Here is a 12,328-nt window from a genome sequence, read left to right as displayed (position 1 = left end):
ATCCCTGTATAATACCATGAGAAGAAAAATTATTCTGCCTTTGGAAACTGCTCTTACTCCACTTATGCTGACATTCCATAGGCTGTCTACTCTTCAAGGAGCTTGCTACTTCTAGTGATAGCCTCTGCCATCAACCTAACACAAAAGAACATGAAGGCAACTCCCTTTGTTACATGGTCATTGATGCTGGCAGAGCTGTTCCTGACCACCAGACAGTACTCACTGTACACTAACAGAATCAAATGAAAGTGAAGGCAGTTGCTTTTCAACACAAATGATCTTTACCAGCATTTGTACAGGAAGATTGTGAAAGCAAATCAGAGAAGTTTGTCTGAACAGTAAGCCATGCAGCATGGGAGTAATGAGAGATTTGTGATGCCATCCTCTACCCATGCTGGTACATCATGGGTGGGGATCAGAATATACGGCAAGTCCACACAATAGGTGGCCTCAGTCAAAGCAATCTTTTGGTTCTGGGAAAGAAAAAATCACTTTTCTGATGAACAGGAAATATTAAGGAATTTCTACACAGTAACACATGAAAGTAATCCAACAGCAGAGTAACCACGGCAATTAAGACTACGCTAAAGGGCTTTGTTTAGCTGCTTTGTCTAGCTGCTTTGTCAAAATACTACACACCTGGCAGCCCTTCAGCACTTCCCAGAAGCGATCTGGAGAGCATTAATCGAGAACCCACGAGTACAGCAACAGACAGGTTAAGTTCTGCCACGTACTATTATTGTTACAAGCAGATGCAAAACCTTTCACGAGTGCAGAGGAATGACCCGTTTCCAAGGCTGCAACTTGGGCTACATCGCCAGTCATCTCCGTTAACACCTTGGATGTCTTTATATGACGTCTGGTTTATTTGTGCAAGCAGGGTACCCCCAAAAAACTAGTTTGGAAACCTAGAAGCTGTCTTGTCCTACAGCTCCTTGCCTGTCTCCGCCGGGAAAGAGCGGCGGGCGGATGAGGATTGTGCCTGAGTGGCGGACGGGGGGGGATACAGCACTGACCAGACCCCCGGGGAGGCAGCATCGGCATCCCACAGCCTTTCCCGAAGGCGAACGGCCACCCCGGGCTTTCCGGCACCGCGCCACACGCACCTGCGTCCGGGGGCTTCTCCCAAACACTGCAGGGCCTTTAGCCGCAGCCCCTCGGTTCCCGCTAGTGCCCGGTGAGGGATGGAATGGGATGGGCTGCACCCGCCGCGCACGCGCACTGCGCCAGATAGTTAAAACTCACTGCGCCATCACCGCCGGAAAAAGCCCTCCCCGGGGAGGGGGCGGCAGCGGCAGGACAGGGCGAGGCGGGGCGCGCTGGTGGCTCTAGATCGGCTCCCGTCCCGCGGCGGGGACCGGAAAAGCTCTCGTCCGCCACCTCGCCCCGTGACCAGCCGGGGCCTCCACCGCCATTTCCAGAAGGTTCCAGCGGCCGCAGCCCAAGAGGATGCGCGGCTGTCCCCAGCACCTCCCCCCCCCCCCCGCGCATGCGCAATGCTCGCGCCCTATTCCCCGTCCCAGCCCCGTCCGTCTGGGGCACCCCGCGAGCCCGTTATTTCCCGTCGCCCTGCGTGCCCGTGTCCTTCGGGATGGGGACGGCACTGAGAACGGAGAGCAGAGGCGCGGTGTCCCCTCCCGCCCCGAGCGCTGTGTCGTTGGCAGCGGCACCGCTCGCCCGCGTCCCGTGCCCTGCGCGAGGCCCACGTGGGCGGCGCGCGGCCAATGGGAGCGCCTCTGGGAGGGGGGCGGGGGGAGCCGAGCGGCGGCGCGGGGTGTGAGGAAAGGAGGGAGGGAGGGAGAGAGGGAAGGAGGGAGAGAGAGGGAGAGGGAGGGAAGCAAGCAAGCAAGCGAGCAGGGAGAGAGGGAGGGAGGGAGAGGAGGAAGGAAGAAGGGCGGGCGGGGTGTTTGCAATCCCCGGCAGCCCCAGCGCCCGGAGCTGCGGCTGAGCCCCAGCCTGTGGGCAGTGCGGGCGGCAGCCGCTGCCCTGCCCGATTCCCCGCGGCCGCGCCGTCCACAGAGACAGGAGGAGGAGGACGTGTCCCGCTGCCGCGCTCCCGGGAGAAGGTAAGGACTGGAGCGCACCTTCCCGGCGCGGCGGGGACCCCCCCGGCCCCACCCGGTGCCCGCGGGGTGCCGCCCCCTTGTCCCTGAGCCCGGAGAGCGCCCACCCGGTGCCCGCCTCGGCGGTGTCACCGCTGCCGCCGTGTTCCCCCGAGCTGCGGGCACCGCGCCTCCCGCCCGGCTTCGTCCGGCCGCCGCTGTCAGCCCGTCAGCGCCGCGGCGGGAGCCATGGCCGCCGCTGTCACCGCCTGGCCCGCCGAGCCTGGCCCCTGCCCCGCCGCCCGGGAGGGTGTGGGGGGCCCGCCGCCTACGGGAGGTTCCCGCGGGAGGCAGGGCTGGGAATGTGCGGGGAAGGTAGGGAAGCAGCACGGGCGAGCGGGGCGCGGGTGCCGAGCGCGGCATGGCAGTGTACACACACATAAGCATACAGCACACATAACGCACAGACACACACACACGCACATAACACACACGCCCCGCCTCAGTGTCGGGAATTTCGGCTGCTCCCTGCAGCCTCGGGAGTTGCTCCGCCGGTGCCGGCCCCGCCGAGGCTGCCTGGCTGCTCGTCAGGATAACGCGTTCCCTGCCTTCCCTGCCAGCGCCAGGCAGCCACCGATGGGGATGGAGCGCGGCAACTCGCGCTGCACAGGTGACAGCAGGCAACAAAGGAAGGGCAAGGAATGAGAGAATGCCAGGCTCAGTTGCTCAGTTCTTCATTCTAGTTCCTGTAAGGCTCTCGAGGTACCATTGATAATATTCAGTCTTGTTTGGTTGGGTTTTTTGTTTTGGTGGGGTTTTTTTGTTTGGTTTTTTTTGCCTAAAGACTGTGTATCAGATAAGAAATGGAAGGTTTTGGGGTTTTTTTTACTTTAAACTCGCAAATAAAATAAATATTTTGCAGAATCACAGAATCAATGAGGTTGTAAAAGACCTCTGAGGTCGTTGAGTCCAACCTGTGACCAAACACTATCATGTCAAATAGAACGTGGCACTAAGTGCCGTGTCCTATGTTTCCTTACACACCTCCAGGGACGTTGATCCCACCACCTCCCTGGGCAGCACATTCCAATATCAGTATTATTATTTACCAATACCAATATTATTAGCTAGAGCTTCTGTGGAAATTGCCTGAACACTGTCACTGTGTTCCATGCCTTTCTTCTGTGGCCCATGTGATACGGAAGAAAGGGAATCTTATGCCGCTGAATTACAAGGTAACTCACAGGATAAAACAAACCTTTAATGGAGAAAAGTGAGTGGTGATGCTTATAGGAACAAAAAGCTATTGGACAGATGTGGAGCAATCCAAATGTACTTATGTTCCAGGAAAAAATTGTCTAATCTTGGAATGCTAGGAAAGGGTGAGATCATCATGTCTATAAGAAATCATTAACTATTATTAAAATAATTTATGTTTATTGACAAGCCATGATTTGGAGGTTGGGGGCACTTCTTTTTCTCTGATTTTAAAACAGCAAGGGTTTGGGTGTTTTTCAGTATACAGGCTGATGGTAGCTTGGTTGTCCTCAAGTCTTGATTGCTGTAGGTAGGGACATGGTGAGCTACTCACAGGTGCTGTGCAGCTGCAAGGAACCAAGCATCCTGTGCTTTCTTTCCTTCTTCTGCTGTAATCCTTTGCTATAGTTCAGTGGGTAAAAGTCCCCAGAGCAACAGATCTCCAGCATTATCTGAGACGTCAAGATATTTCAATTGTTCTTATTATTTGAGGTTTGTGCAGGTGTTGGGTGTCTCTCACTTTTCTTCATTCTGTAAGATGGAAATTCAGACTCCCTGCTGACCTTGTGACTTGATCAGCTGGGGGCCTTAATCTCACCCTCTGTGAGTTCAGTGGGTTTCTGTGCAAGCTTGAGAAACTGTCTGTTCAAACAAAATTGCAGGGTTTGAGGTACAGCAGAATATTTCTTTGGGAAGGTAATGGTGGACCCATTGACTGTCTCTGTCTTTTTACACCCTACCTCCCCCTTAATAGTTCTACCTTCCTGTATGTGTCATGCAAGCTAAAATGTCAGGGAGTACCAGGGTTTTTCTTGGCACCCAGAGGACCATGGTGGCTTTTTTGTGGCATTGTCAGTTTTTCAGTGTCCTGTGTGCGAGTCCCTTTTCCTATTTCCTGGCTTTTCTGTAGCAATCACTGAGTGTGGGCAGTTGATCAGAGAGCCTTTGGTTCTTTCACAAAGATGACAGCTCAGTCTTTCAAATATAAATATTTCTGCCTTTCTCTTGCCATCTCTTTGTGTGTTCTTCTCCCACCCAGAGGATTATTCACAATCATTTGCGAACTCAGAATACTACAGACATTAAAGCCTAGGACAGATGTTGTGTAAGAAAGCAAGCCCCATGCCACAAACCGAAGTCTGTGCATGGTTTCTTCCAACAGGCTTGCACAATAGGTGACTTCCTAGAGGAAAGGGCCTTTTAATAAGCAGGCTAAATGAGTGCGTGCATGAAGCTTCTGTCTTTGCTTGGTATTAGTTGCAGGAGGTACTGCTATGTTACCACTTAACCATAGGATTAAAAGCGTACGCTGAAAGTTGAATATCTATGTTTATAAATTAGTGATTACCAATCATTCTCAAAGAAGTTTCTTTGCTTGCTTAGTTGTCTGTTTAAATTCCTACAAACTCCATAAGTTGTTGCAGCTTTAACTTAACTAGATGGAAGGTCCTGGGTATCGTTTTTAGTGGAAATATGGGCAGCTAGAAATGACTGAGCTAGAACTTCTTCGTCAGTATTCAGAACCTCTTTCTCAGTATCGGGCTTACAGACAGGAAAACAAATTCTATTTGTTGAACTGATTTACCACATTTAGGCAATCTTAGGCCAATGAAATTGCCTGGGAGACTAGTGCAGTTGGTCCTCTTTAAAATTGGAAAGAACTATTGATCACAAAATACAAAATGATTAACCTGCTACCACACTGTTAATATACACACTCAGAACAACCTACTTCTGACATTTTTTGGATCTTATCTTATGAAGTGATGGACTGGGCATGAATGTTTGGTGTTTCTTCTTTTCCGTGTTCTATTGCAGATGGAGTATTATAAATGTTGGTTGGTCATTTAGTCTCCAAATCAAACTGTTTTTTTAACTACATCATTAGACTCTACTTAGACTCTAGTGACAGATGGTATGAAATAAATATTAGCACAATCTCAGTCTTGCATTTTGTGTTATTACACTGAATGATTTTATTAACAGAATAACAGAAGTCAGAGCTCTGCTAACATCTTTAGTTTTTTTTTATTGTCAGTTCATTATTATTCCAGAACCTAGAAGACTCTTAGAAGTTCTTCTGTAAGTTTATGGAGGCAGTTGAGGACCTTTACTGACACCTTGCTTAAAGACTAAATATTAATGTAGAGACATGAAGCCCTTCAGAGTATGACTTTGCCTTGGTTTATTTTAGATTATTTCTCTGGATCTGATGAAGCATCCTTATGTCTGCTGCAACTGCTTTAGCGAACAACAAATGAATATATGCTCCTCAGTTTCATGGTTTCTTCTCAGAGTGCTCTAGGTAGTGATAATGTCACAAGTGGATTGATTTCACGCTGGTTTATATTAAGAAAAGCCATTAGCAACATTAGAGACAGAATTACGGGCTATATTAGAGGCAAAATCTAAAAATGCACTCTGAGGAGGAAAACTTTATGTATTTTCTTCTCTGGTCCTGTCATCTGCTTTCTACCCATGAGTAGCTTGCTGGAGATAGAAAGTATTGGAACAACTCTTTTCTTGCCTTACGTCTTGCATTCATGAGGCTGGAAAGCATCAGAGGTAGAAAGCACTCCCTCCCCGCACTGGGCTCCAGAATGTATTCAGTGCAACAAACCTCAAGTAACTCTTACACATTTCCAAGCATGTTGTGGTAGGTCTTAAAAAATTCCACTGTTTGATGACAGTAGAAATGAGCTCATGTGTGAAGACATTTCCTATGATTTCCCTTCTATTTCCAAGCCTTTTGTATTAGTCCTACTTAAGAGGTGTCTGGCTATCAAACCTTTCAAGCTCAGTTGGCTAGATAGCCCTTAGCTGGTTTGTGGAAATGTCTTCCTCTTGTTTGTTTCCTTCAAGATTGTGGGCAACGAACAGCTAACAGAGAAACCAACTTTCTGTGGTGCTCTGCACTCTTCAGCAGCCTGCTAATCTGGGTTCTTCCTACTAGTTCAATGATAAAGGGAAAATGGGCCTTTCATTTAGTGTTATTCTCTTTCATGTGTGGGTAAAGCTAATCTATTCATCTTTTGACTTCAAGAAGAAACAGGTGTCTTGACACCTGTTTTACCTTTTTTTAAGCAAATAAATCCTGTCTTTAGTCTTGAAAATAACTGGTTCTTTGCTTTCCAGTCCCTTCGATTCTCCAGATGACACAGTAAAACTTTTAATGAAAGTTAATTGCAGTACTCACTGTAGTTTTACAGCCCTAAATAGTTACACTTGTCTGCAAACAGTATTCTGCTTGTTCTCTCTTTCCACTCCATCTGTTCCCTTGCTATCTCTTTTCCCCAGAAGAAAGATTATTTCCATAAAGGAGCTGACAGATGATTTTGTTGTTATTTTTGTGAGATTTGGCGATGGCCAAGAGGTGGCAATAAAGACTGTTAAATATTTTGCATGTCTTCACAATTTTGCCAGGACAAAAACCTCTGTTATCCAGTTAGGAACCTGTGAGTAAGCCAAGATTGCTTTCTGTTCTTCCATCTACTGCTTCAGATTTTTCTTATGAATGGTAGCACTTCAGTTACCTGCTATACCTGTCCTGAATCCTGCTAACGTTGAAGGACTGTAAGTAGGTGTTGGCAGTTCATCTGTTTTTAGCCTGTGAAGGGCCTTCGTGTGTATTTTAAGTAATGTTCTTTCTGGCAGTGCTGCAGATAAGTTGTGCATTTTCTTGGTTTTAGATTGATAAATTATCATTAGTTTATGAAGATTTGAATAGAAATTACTGAGGTTCTAGCAATAATGTATGGGTGTATGAAATCTTTTGTCTTGGATGTCTGTAGGTTTCCGGAGGGAAAGTAGATTCCTGTGGAAGGAGTTGAAAATTGTTTGGCCGTAGGTTTTCTTATCTTAGTTTGTCAAAGTACTGATAGAAAGGCTTTTAAGTGTAATTTTGATAGGTTCTGCATATGCAATAGTCTTTCTTAATTGAAAAATATTTACTTTGTTACATCTTTAGGGAATAACCAGTAGATCAAACCTGACGTTTACAACTCCACTTCTCCATGTAGTTTAAAGAGTGTATCATATTAAGCTAAACTGTGCAGGTGTTTCCTTTGAACTCATAGCTCATCCTAAAAAAGACTCAAGAGGAAGCACCTGTGAACACACAAGTTTTTAGATATGTAGATTAAAAAAGGAGGACTAATGGATTTTGCAGTAAGTCTGTTTGGCTCCTGAGAGCCAGTTCTTGGGCTAGCATATTCTTTTATTTCCCTGCAAGAGAATTCCTCTTTGTAGAATCAAGGATCTCCTTTACTTTGAGAGACTGTTGAGAGTAAAGGGCGATCCCTTCAGGCACTCCGGAAGCTTATCTGTGTCTGATTCTAAGATGTGAGGTTGTTTCTCCGTGTAAATGTTTATTTTGACACCTAGGTATTTCCCACAGTAGGAATATGATGTTTGCATTCTACACAATTGTCCTGATATGATTTGACACCCATACTCACTAGCTACACAGGTTCTCTTGGCCACCTGTGTGATTATTTGTTAAAATAAATGCTGCCCTGACTATGTAGTATAAGTTTCCGGAGAGTGTAGAAGACGCAAACTTGTCCTATGCTGCATGTATCAGCAGGAGGAGAGAACTGCCTATAGACATCCTGCTAAGGTAAAGAACATCTGCATTTCTGATTCATGGGACAGAATCACAGACTAGCTGAGGTCAGAAGGCCCCTCTGGAGGTCGTCTGGTCCACCCCAGGCTCCCTGCAGGCTCAGCTAGAGCAGTGTGCTTACGGTCATGACCAGTTGAACCTGAAATTTGGCCCAATAGTGCAAGTAAAATACTCTGTTCTGATTTTAGTTAGTCTGTTGGGATACCTTGCTGAACTTAACTGTTGAAGGCTTGATAAATTATAAAACTGTCAAAATTTTTTCTGGTTCAAATATGTAATAGAACTTTTTTTTCAGCTGTTGTAGTTAATGTGTTTTTCTTGATTAATTTAAATTTTAATAGTCAAAGGATGCATTCTTCTTGTACTGCCTGTGTGTGGTAGTCTTGTAAAGCTGTGGTACATTCTACCAAGTTCTGCTATACAGATTCTTAATTAAGTTATTTTAAAAAATTATTTAAATTACTAATTAGCTGATTGCATAAGTAAAACTTCTTTGCATTTCATTTTGCCTGTTAAAAATGCAGATTCTGGTATTTCTTTTTAAAGAAAGAGAAATCCCTATATGTCTTCTGTACATTATTTGTGCTATAACTTGCTGGAAAAAAGTCTCTTCCGGTGCTTGACTCTGAGTAAGCTTATGAGTGAGAAACTGAAAGTGAAACAATCTTATTTGCTGTTGACAAAGGAGAAATACGAAAAGTAGCTGAAGTATAATTAGCAATAAGAGAATTTATTCAGGAATTATTATTTGAATATTGAGAACATCTGCAAAGGAACTTAGTCCTTTTTTTGATCCTTTGGAATTCTTTAAAGCAGAAAAACAATTACTTATTCAAGCCGTTCTGTTTGTACTGGTTCTTTGTTTGCTTCTTTCCAGTGATTCCTTGCAGAGCAGCCAGCCTGTGTAAGAACAATAATGCTAGTATCCTCCATGAAAAGACAAAGGGTTAATCTGAGAATAGAGAAATGCACTTGAGAATAATACAATACTGACAAGTGTCCTTCAGATTCATCTTGAATTCTGGCACCGCTTCAGTTCCTCACTGGCCTGCATGGAGGAATGCTGTAGAAATAGTATAAGTGGTTCAGAAGGAATGATGCCCCTTGTCACTATGTGGGAGCCACTCCTGCCACACTGAAATGGGGTTGATATCTGACTTCTGAAAGGAAGATTCGTCACCGTTCTGGGGAGAAGCAGTGCTTTTTATTGTCTGTTTCTGTTTGTTGATAATGTCAGGAGATAACCAGAGATAACCCTATTCTTAAACATTCATGTCTTACATCTTATCACTCCCGTTTTGTGGTAGGGGATATGTGTACTTCTATGCATGAAGAGAAGCTTCAACTCAAGTCTCTCCGAATCAAGGAGTTTCTGCTTTTAAATAATTCCTAACCATTCTTTAAAGAAAATATTATCTGGTTTGTTATGCAAGTTCCACAAACTTTCAGCTTTTGTAATTTAATTTGTTCAATTTAAAATCAGTTTTTTCATAAAATGTAAATGCTTTCAATGCAGCACTTTTCTTGGTTATTGAGAGGAAATTGTGATTAAATATAGTGGTATAGTGATAGTGGTAATAGAATGATCTGCTTTTTTTTTGCAAGATAATATGAGCTCATTGATAAAGATTCTGCCATTCCTGTGCAATCTGGGACGCCATTGTGATATCAAATGCCCTACTGTTTTATACTTTTTTGGAAAAAGTAACCTTTTTCCAAGCCTGTTGTGAAAGTTGTTAATTATTTAAGACTATGGTTTTGCAAGTTCATTTCTAGTATATGTATCCAGCCTGCATGCTTCATTATTAAGCAAGCCCACAGCCTTTCAAGAACTTCTCTGAAATAATGGAGAATTCCATAGTCTTAAACTGGTAGGATTTCTGTTCTGAAAGTTTGTCCTGAATACAGACATCTATACTATTTCTGTATAAATCAGAGAGTACTTATTGTAAAGAGAGTTCCTTTGTCCTGGGTGTTCCTTTTAGTAAATAACTAATATTTAGGATTTCAGACTTGTGAAACTATTTCTGTTCAAAAAGTAAAAAAATAAATCACAGTATTTGGTCTTACTTTTTTGTTCCTTCTTATTCAGTGCTTTCCTATTTCAACTATCTGTTTATATCAAATCTTCTTTAGGGATCCCTGTTGCAAAGCACCATCTTCCCCACTCACCTCTTTTCAGGGTAGTGCCATCCTGTCTGTTTAGGCCGTGTTTGTCAACATTGTTTTTTCACCCTAAATAACATTATGTAAACAGATTAATTCCTAAGGCTTCTTTTTTTTAAGTCGGGAAGGAGTTCAGCATCCTAGAAGGGAGTTGTATGAGAGTCAGCTGGGAAAATAATTCATCTCCTACCTCTTTCTTTTGCTTTCTACCTTTCCTCAGCACCTTACAGGGCTTTGGTGGGACTCTTGGTGTCTGCTTTTGGATGGGTCTTGATGCAGATGGGTTTACCCAGGTTTAGGGTCCATGAATCTAAATAATTACTTGAGAGTGTCCCATCCTTTGAAAATTACCTTTTTGGATACTTGGTCTTCAGTACTCAGTATACTGCTGTGAGATGTTAAAGTAGAGCCTACCACACTCGTTTTCTTTAGTTCTTCTCTGCTAAGTTATCCGTGTGGAAGAACTTTAAAGGTCATTAGGTAGGTATCCCGTAGATACCTGGGATCCTTCTTCTTTTCCTCTGTCATGCTCTGCTAGTAATTTTTAGGTCTTACATGCCAAGCAATATTTGATTGGTTGATATAGCACCTGCAAGGATATTTTGACAAAATGTTAGTTTTCATGCGTTTTTTGCAGTGCCTTGGAAAGACATAAACAGTAATTAATTCCATATGAGTTTAGAAGTGTGATACCAACAAACTGCTTTGATTTTTGTTTTTTCATAATCTTGATGTGTGGAGTGACATTTGCAGTGGGAGGATCTCTGAATCTGTTTGAGACTGGAACTTCAGAGAAAGTAAAAGAAGGAAATGGGAGGAGTGCGATGCAAAAGAAGTGAAACGAGTGCTTCTTGTCTGTATTTGCATGACTTCTTGCTGTGTGCTACAGTGTGGCTAACCATTACCTCCTGCTGTGCCAGAAATGCTGTCTGCCCTGTGTTAGAGCGGCGCTGCTCATTTGCCCTGCTGCACACAGCAGAATTGCATCATGAGTTGATGGAGTTTTGGTTGATATTCCACTTTAAATGATTGATTGTATGCATCTCTGGGGTTAATGCATTTGTACAGTCTAGGTTACTGCTCCAAGAAGAGTCCTGTGGCAGAAGCTGGAATAAGTTCTCTAACTTAGGAGAAGGTTACAGGAAAGGAGGGTCCCATGTTGAAGGAAGTTGAACACTGACCCTGAAAGTTACCTTTTCTCAGTCTGTTTTGGAATTTGTGTGAGATACAGGCTTTTTATGAGCACATGCTAAGTGTTTTCCGCGCATGGGGATATCTGCTTTGAGACTTTTACCTTTTTCTTTTAGCAGTGGTAGGAAAGAGTGGTTGCTTGCAGAGGTTGAAAATGAAGTCAATAGTAACTATGGTCTAACCAAGTATAAACTACTATCTAATGCAAAATAATCTGAAAAATAAATTCTTTGGTGTTACAGGTGTGGCAAATTGGTCAAACTCCTCACTTCATTATTTCTGTCAACTTAAGTTGCCATCTGTAAAATGAAGGAAATAAGGCATTTTCATCTTCCAGCAATATTGTGAAAATAAATTAATATTTTTGAAGGGAGTGGGAGCATTCCCAGTTTTGATTTATGAATAGTTATTTCTCTGGAGTTGTCCAGGATAGGTGCTGCTTTCTATTTAGGATGTTGTTGGGTTTTTTTTTAAAAAAAAGGTGGTGTAGACATTTTCTTCCCTTTAAGAAGGTAGAAATCAAGACAAGCTAAAATAGCAGGAATCATGTTAAGAATGAGAAGTAGATTATTTTTCTCTAGAAGCAGGTGAAGCCACTTGCTGCAGCTGTTTGTGGTCATTGGTTCCTCAGAACTTCACCAGGTTGTCAGCATGTTGGTGTCATTCTGACAGGTAGATTTTGGAATTTTATTAAAGAATTTATGAGGCAGGAAATGTACAACTTACTCCAGTAAGAGGTTCAGTCCTTAGCTTGTTGACACTTAATATAATGTAGTTGCTAGAAAACCTTTGGGAAGACGCACAGGTGTATTTCTAATGACAAGCTGTGGCATGAAAGAGGAGTCTCTTGCTCAGATACTGCTGTTACTGAAGCATGACCTCTACGATGAACCATATGTATGAACCCATAGTACCTTTAAATTTCATGTCAGTCCATGTAACACCTCTCCTTGTACTTTCCATTATTTCTTTTTACTGTGTTTTCCTGCTCAAGTAACAAACTCAACCTGGTCTATGTAAAGTATGACTAAAGCTGAAAATGTCTGAG

At 43.6% G+C, this 12,328-nt stretch overlaps 1 protein-coding gene across 1 annotated transcript in view; it reads left to right on the top strand.

Moving 5' to 3' along the window:
• The first annotated feature begins 1,785 nt into the window (after positions 1-1,785).
• ANKRD12 (ankyrin repeat domain 12) overlaps positions 1,786-12,328 on the top strand; it is a 59,595-nt gene continuing 49,052 nt past the window's right edge. Inside the window, exon 1 of the mRNA XM_032122049.1 lies at positions 1,786-2,066. The gene's annotated coding sequence lies outside the window, so the exon portion shown is untranslated. The remainder of the gene's footprint in view (positions 2,067-12,328) is intronic.

The sequence above is a fragment of the Corvus moneduloides genome, chromosome 1 (genome assembly GCF_009650955.1).
Source record: "Corvus moneduloides isolate bCorMon1 chromosome 1, bCorMon1.pri, whole genome shotgun sequence".
Lineage (NCBI taxonomy): Eukaryota > Metazoa > Chordata > Aves > Passeriformes > Corvidae > Corvus > Corvus moneduloides.
This window is presented reverse-complemented; position numbering and strand designations above follow the sequence as displayed.